This window comes from Nanorana parkeri, unplaced genomic scaffold (assembly GCF_000935625.1).
Source record: "Nanorana parkeri isolate BGI_ZX_2015 unplaced genomic scaffold, ASM93562v1 scaffold2394, whole genome shotgun sequence".
NCBI classification, from domain to species: Eukaryota; Metazoa; Chordata; class Amphibia; order Anura; family Dicroglossidae; genus Nanorana; species Nanorana parkeri.
This window is the reverse complement of record NW_017308662.1, coordinates 130,038-137,965: the sequence shown is the minus strand read 5'-3', so window position 1 is coordinate 137,965 and position 7,928 is coordinate 130,038. Positions and strand designations below refer to the sequence as shown.

Here is a 7,928-nt window from a genome sequence, read left to right as displayed (position 1 = left end):
ACAGACCCCCCCCCCCCCCCCCCAATCTGCATCATTTTTCATCTGGTGATCCCGCCAGCAACACTATCTACGGGGGAGCAGTGTCGTCACTCTAGGATGGGACTTCTGTCATAGCATGGGGGGAGGCGGGTTGTAGTCTATAGAGATAGCTGGGAATGATGTAACTGATAAGAGCGCAGCACAGGAAGTCACCAGCTCATGAGGTTTCCGGCAGGATCGACAGGTCATCGTTTGAACTTATTGAACAGACACATCAAAAATACTTCAAATCAAACATTTAACAGATCAAAAAGAAACAAAAATGAGAAGTTCGCTGTTGGGGGTTACATGCCCTTTAAATGTCACTTGGTCCAGGTTGTTCCCCTTTAAGAAACTTATTTTCATGACGTAGATGGACCTTAGAAGCCACCGTACAACAGTATCAGCAGCTGTGTGTACTCTCGTGTCTTACTGAGTTTCTTTTGTCTACAAAACGTTTCCCGCAGCCTGAACATGAAAAAGGAAGCTCGCCAGTGTGACTTTTCTGGTGTGCCCGAAGGATTCCTTTCTGAGTGAAACTTTTCCCGCACTCTGAACACGAATAGGGGCGCTCGCCGGTGTGAACTCTATGATGTCTAAAAAGGGCACTTTTCTTAGAAAAGCATTTCCCGCACTCTGTACATGAAAAAGGAAGCTCGCCGGTGTGACTTCTCAGGTGTACCCGAAGGATTTCTTTCTGAGTGAAACTTTTCGCGCACTCTGAACACGAATAGGGGCGCTCGCCGGTGTGAACTCTATGATGTCTAAACAGGTCGCTTTTGTTAGAAAAACATTTCCCGCACTCTGAACATGAAAAAGGAAGCTCGTCGCTGTGACTTCTCTGGTGTGCCCGAAGGATTCCTTTCTGAGTGAAACTTTTCCCGCACTCTGAACACGAATAGGGGCGCTCGCCGGTGTGAACCCTACGATGTCCAAAAAGGGCGCTTTTCTTAGGAAAGATTTTCCCGCACTCTGAACATGAAAAAGTGCGTTTAACCGTGTGAGTTCTCTGGTGCATTTGAAGGCCTACTCTGCGGGTGAAACTTTTCCCGCACTCTGAACATGAAAAAGGACGTTCATCCTTGTGATAGCTCTGGTGCTTAAGAAGTTCTGCTTTCACAGTGAAACATTTTCCACACTTTGAACAAGAAAAAGGATTAGCCACAGTATGAGTTCTCTGGTGTTCAAGACGCTGTCCTCTTTGAGCAAAGGATAGCCCACACTCTGCGCATGAAAAGGGACCGTTGCGAGCGTGACTGCTCTTGTCTCTAATAACTACGCTTCTCCTACTAAAAGATTTTCTGTACACTGAACTTGACAATGGAGGCTCACCCGTGTGACTTCTTTGATGGTCAACATGGTCGCTTTTTAGAAGGAAACTTTTCCCACACTCAAAACATGGAAAAAGCTCGACTGTGTGAATGCTAATGTGTCTAGGAAGAATGTTCTTCTCATTAAAACTTTTCCCACGCTCGGAACATGAAACAGAACGTTCAACTGTGTGATTTCTCTGGTGTGACAGAAGTTTTCCTTTCTGAGAGAAACGTTTCCCACACTCTGCACACGAGAAAGGTTGGTCACTTGTGTGAATTTTCTGATGTCTGGTAAGCAGGCCTTTGCTGTTAAAGCTTTTCCCACACTCAGAACATGAAAAAGGCCGTTCACCTGTGTGATTCCTCTGGTGTATAACAAAATTGCCATTCGTAATGAAACGCTTCCCACACTCTGAACATACAAAGGGACGCTCACCTGTGTGAGTTTTCTGGTGTCGGACAAGGCCTGCTTTCTGAGTAAAACACTTTCCGCACTCTAAACATGAAAATGAAGTCTCTCCCGTATCAACGACTTTATGGCTTGGTGAAGGTTCCTCAGGATTAGAGCGATCCAATGATGTCTCCGAATGGGAACGTCCGTGATGTCTACTACGAGTAACCGGATTCGCTCGCGGAGAACGTTGTGTGATGCCGTTATTATTTGAAGATAAAAAAAGACGTCCCTCAGAGACGTTCCAGACATGGAGTCCATCTGCCGGGAAACAATTTTTAAATACAGGTTATTAGTATTCTTCATGTCTTCTATTTAGGAGTCATATATGGTGTACAGTATCTCCTCCTCATTTGTTGGTCACATGACGTTATATTGAGGAATGGAGATGGACCTTCATATGGTGTCCAGTATCTCCTCCTCATTGGTTGGTCACATGACGTTATATTGAGGAATGGAGATGGACCTTCATATGGTGTCCAGTATCTCCTCCTCATTGGTTGGTCACATGACGTTATATTGAGGAATGGAGATGGACCTTCATATGGTGTCCAGTATCTCCTCCTCATTGGTTGGTCACATGACGTTATATTGAGGAATGGAGATGGACCTTCATATGGTGTCCAGTATCTCCTCCTCATTGGTTGGTCACATGACGTTATATTGAGGAATGGAGATGGACCTTCATATGGTGTCCAGTATCTCCTCCTCATTGGTTGGTCACATGACGTTATATTGAGGAATGGAGATGGACCTTCATATGGTGTCCAGTATCTCCTCCTCATTGGTTGGTCACATGACGTTATATTGAGGAATGGAGATGGACCTTCATATGGTGTCCAGTATCTCCTCCTCATTGGTTGGTCACATGACGTTATATTGAGGAATGGAGATGGACCTTCATATGGTGTCCAGTATCTCCTCCTCATTGGTTGGTCACATGACGTTATATTGAGGAATGGAGATGGACCTTCATATGGTGTACAGTATCTCCTCCTCATCTATGTATGAAGTAAAACATAAAACCATTTCTACACGTAGTGATGATGAGTTACCTGAGCTGATATCTAGAGAAGGTTCCTCCTCTTTAACTGTGTCCATCATCCCAACCTCCTCCGTAATCTTCTGATCACCCGTCATATACATCATCTCTTCTTCCTCCTCTTTAACCTCAGTTTTAATATTATTTAGCTCTTCGTCCTAAACCAACAAAAAGAAATGAATATCCTTGAAATGTGATCTGTAATATATAATACGTAGACCGTTATTTGGTAGAGTTTCCGGTCACTTTGTAACGGGATCAGTCCCACCTACCTGATAAGGTTGGGCATAGTTGTGATCTTCCTGGGTGGGATCCCAGGAATACAGAGGGCGGGGACATCTCTCTGGCGGGTTCCTCTTACTGGATCCATCTGTAGATTCCTCCTCTTTAACCGGCACCATCATGTCACCCTCTTTCACGGACTGATCGCCCCTCAGATACGTCTCTTCTTCTGCTTTCACCTCAACTTTTATATCTATCAGATCTTCACCCTAAACCAAGAACATGGGTGGAGTATATGAGGTTTCATAATACAAGACCACATAGGAAACATCGTCTTGTATTACTGAGTCGCTTTCGTGTTCTAGATGCTCCATCCCACCTACCTGATCATGGTGAGGGATGGTGAGATCCTCCTGGGTGGAGTCCCGGGAATACAGGGGGCGGGGACATCTCTCTGGTGGGTTCCTCTTACTGGATCCATCTGTAGGAAACACACACACTGACTGAATACATTGTTTCTATGTGTGTATCAGATGATGGGGGATGTAGGCGGAGCCTCTGTACTGCTCTCTCCTCTTACCCGGTGATGTGAGGGGCGGGGCATTCTCCATCACCACGTCCTTGTAGAGATCCCGGTGTCCTTCTAGATACTCCCACTCCTCCATGGAGAGATAGACAGAGACATCCTGACACCTTATAGGAACCTGACACACACAATGATACAGCTCTGTTCTTGGAGATGTCTCCCTACACACACCTCAAATTATGATAACAGACGTCACAGTGACTATGGAGGACGGACATGACGGGGGGGTTACTGGGTGTAAATATAAAATAATATCTTATTACCTCCTCTGCTGCCACTTCCAGCAATGTCTCCTCTCTACTTCCTGCCGACTCACCTCTAACCAGGAACTTCCTATTTGTATGTGAGATCACTTCCTGTCTAATGACATCACTTCCTGTCTGCAACATGACTTCCTGCCTGAGTGTTTCCCCCAAAAAGTACCTGAGATCGGCAACTGGTGGACAATATGGAAATTATGACTGAGAGATTATTAAAGGAGATCTATGAGGGGGGGGGTGCTTGTCACTCACCTCATAGTTCTAGCCGACCTGTGACAATGAGACAGTCACAGGTCGGCTCAGTAGATCGGGAGGTGAGGGAACACATACCGGCGTTCGCTCACCTCTCGATCCTGTCACTGCTCTCTGCCGTGACAGGGGAGGGGCTGGATTCCCTCCTCCCCGCTCCGATCTGCCAGCGCTGACTGGCAGAACGGACGGGGGAGGGTACAGCTGGCTCTGCTTCTAGATAGCGGTCAGTCACGCAGCTGGGCGGATCCAGACATAATTGTCGGGATCCGCTTTATCTGCGGAGGTCTCAGTATACCGCCAGCTGTAGCTCCCTCTATATACTGAGCCTAGGGTGATGGGAGGACGCTAGTTTGTGTCCTCCCGTGACCCTGAGGAGAACTATGGGGAAAAGCCCTGACCTCGTAGTTCTCTTTTAACCACCGGAGTCCCCGGGACTTTTCTTCCCTAAATTTTCAGAGTCTCTCGGAATGTCTACTCCGGTTGGTCAATGTCTCGGTTCCGCACGTTGGAACTTTTACAGTTCGCGGTGTAACGTATTACACATCGTTTTGTTCGGGACAGATCGGACTTTCATTTGGTGACAGATTCGGATACAAAGATTTCTATTCGTTTGGTTTTTATTGGGGATTAAAAAGTGAGAGAAATTTTTTTTTTTTTTGATTACCAATGCAAAATTTACTTAATTCATGCCCCTCCCCCCTATGTACTTCCCACAAAATCTAATCAGTAATTACCCTTTGTAGACTCCACTAGACCTCTGAAGGTATGCTGTGTTATCTGGATGACCCCCCTAATATTGAGGTCCCCCTTCTCCTGACCCGTCCAGGCATGGACTCCTCTAGACCCCTGAAGGTGTGCTGTGGTATATGGATGACCCCCCCCCTAATATTGAGTAGGTTCCCCTTCTCCTGACCCCTCCAGGCATGGACTCCACTAGACCTCTGAGGGTACGCTGTGGTATCTGGATGACCCCCCTAATATTGAGTAGGTCCCCTTTTCCTGACCCGCCCAGGCATGGACTCCACTAGACCTCTGAGGGTACGCTGTGGTATCTGGATGACCCCCCTTATATTGAGGAGGTCCCCCTTCTCCTGACCCCTCCAGGCATGGACTCCATAGACCTCTGAAGGTGTGCTGTGGTATCTGGCACCGAGCCATCAGTAGCAGATCCTTTAAGTCCTGTAAGCTGTGAGGTGATCGGCCTCCATGGATCTGACTTGTTTCTCCAGAACATCCCACAGATGATCGATTGGACAGAGATCTGGAGAATTTGGAGGCGGAGTCATCACCTCAGACTCATTGTGTTCCTCAAACCATTCTTCAGCCATATGTGCCATGTGGCCGGCACATTATCCTGCTGAGAGAGGCCGCTGCCATCAGGGAACACCGTGTCCATGGTCAGGGACAATGTTTAGGTCGGTGGGAAGTGTCTATAACATCCACATGAATGGCAGGACCCGAGGTTTCCCAGCAGAACATTGCTCAAAGCATCGTGCTGCCTCCGCCGGCTTGTCTTTTTCCCATAGTACATCCTGGTGCCATCTCTTCCCCAGGTAAGTGACACACACACCCGGCCATCCACATGATGTACATAAGACCCGGCCACCTTCTTCCATCGCTCCGTGCTCCAGTTCTGATGCTCATGTACCCATTTCTAGACGATTTTAGTGGTGGATACAGGCCAGCGTGGGCAACCTGACTGTTCTAGGTGCCCATGCTGGTCATGACCCTTTCACCGGTTTTCCTTCCTTGGACCACTTTTGGTCGGTCCTGAGCTCTGCAGACATTCCACCAAAGCTGGAGTTGCATTGACCCAGTCGTCTAGACATCACAATGGTCCCGGACTTGGTCCGGGATGTATCATGTAACCTCGTCATTTCATCCGGTAGACAGGTTGGCTACCTAGCCGTAGACAGGAAGTCAACAGCTGAGCAAACTCTATCATACCTGAATGATTAGAGTGTAGCTTTCACCTCCGGGAGGAACTGGGTCCTCCTAACCTGAACAGGGTACACAGTTCCATAGCTGTCCAGAGGCACTCACCAACCCACCAGTGGCCACTGATTAACTGACGTCCGCACTGGTGATCTTCTGCTTCCAGTAAATGTATTTAAGAACTTCGGTAGAGAGGGTTCGGGCACGGGACACCCATGGAACTCGACGACTCCGGAAAAGAGAGACGAGAAGTTCTTTCAAGATTGAGAACCTTTAGGCCGATCCGACATTCTGTGAGTAGAGCTCCTGGCTGTAGGTACTGGATGTTGAAGCCACCATCGCCATACTTCAGTCAAGGATCGGCTTCTACCTGACTCCTCCATGTTATCTCCATGCTTGGCCATGTACTAGGCCTCGGGCCCAGGCCTTAGTCCAAGCCTCATGGTCAGGGGTGGGGCTTGGCCTCTTAGTTCCAACTTTGTGGGAGGAGTTTGGGGATGGCCCCTTCCTGTTCCAACATGACTGCGCACCAGTGCACAAAGCAAGGTCCATACAGACATGGATGGGGGAGTTTGGGGTGGAGGAACGTGACTGGCCGCACAGAGTCCTGACCTCAACCCCATAGAACACCTTTGGGATGAATTAGAATGGAGGCTGCGAGCCCCTCCCCCAACATCGGTACCTGACCTCACAAATGGTCCAATATTCCCATAGACACACTCCTAAACCTTGTGGACGCCTTCCCAGAAGAGGCGGAGCTGTTATAGCGGCAAAGGGCGGAGTCAACCCAATACTGAACCCTGCAGACTAAGACTGGGATGCCATTAAAGTTCATGTGCGTGTAAAGGCGTCCCAATACTTTTATCAATATAGTGTACTTCCCACACTCTGGCCAAGGATAGTCCCCGGTGTGACCTCTGTGGTGTAGAGGGAGGTTTCCTTTAAGAATAAGGTGTACGTTTGATTATTAATTAGTAATGAAATAGATAACTAATACGTATTGAATTAATGCAATCATTATTTAATGTAATAATTACATAAATAATGTTTAATGAAATACTAATTATTCCAATATCGAAATAATAATACATAAAAAAAAAATAGAACTATATTTCATAATCAACAAAGAACATTTATGAATTAAATAATTAACCACCTGCTGTCAGGCTGTTGTAATTAAACGGACCCTCCGTTGCCGCTGGCGATCCCGAGCTCCGCTGTGCCGGACAAACTACAGTGTAGACAAGCTGCGGTGCGAAGTGGAAGGTTGCGATTGCTTCGCTTCGCCTGCGGTGTGTCACAGCCTTGAGAGGGAAAAGGAGGGAAGTCTGTCTTAAGGCCCCCCTTCCCTCATGAGAGTGACAGTGGCAGTTTCAAGTCCCCTCACTGTATCTGTGTAGTGTGAGGTAAAGTTTAGTAAGGTCATGTGACCTCAGGGCTTGTTGTTGAAGTCTCAGAGAAACAGGCCCACCAAATAAAGCCTGAAGGATGTCTGGGGAGCGTTTTACAGGCAGATGCAGTGAGCATCGCACTCCACACATAACAGTCTGTCAGACCATTTCGCCACCATGGTCCGCCGTCTATGATGCATTAATACCTGCTGCTAGTGTGTTTGCACACACACAGTGCTGATGCACCAATCTCGGGACAGCAGGCTTTTTTCAGCATGTGTCAGAGTGCCCACTTACATTGCTACGCTCCGTCAGAGTGCCCACTTACATTGCTAGGCTCCGTCAGAGTGCCCACTTACATTGCTAGGCTCCGTCAGAGTGCCCACTTACATTGCTTGGCTCCATCAGAGTGCCCACTTACATTGCTAGGCTCCATCAGAGTGCCCACTTACATTGCT

The 7,928-nt window shown here is 47.7% G+C and overlaps 1 protein-coding gene and 1 long non-coding RNA gene across 2 annotated transcripts in view; one reads left to right on the top strand and one right to left on the bottom strand.

The window, feature by feature from the left end:
* The window catches only part of LOC108801584 (oocyte zinc finger protein XlCOF7.1-like), a gene marked incomplete at its 5' end in the record, with an annotated part of 65,728 nt that overhangs the window by 21,296 nt on the left and 36,504 nt on the right, over positions 1 to 7,928 (top strand). The window lies entirely within an intron of this gene.
* Positions 3,211 to 3,926, bottom strand: LOC108801586. The gene is made up of 2 exons (XR_001942155.1): positions 3,896 to 3,926; positions 3,211 to 3,315 (listed from the first exon to the last, which is right to left on the bottom strand). It is a non-coding gene; the product is annotated as an uncharacterized LOC108801586 (long non-coding RNA).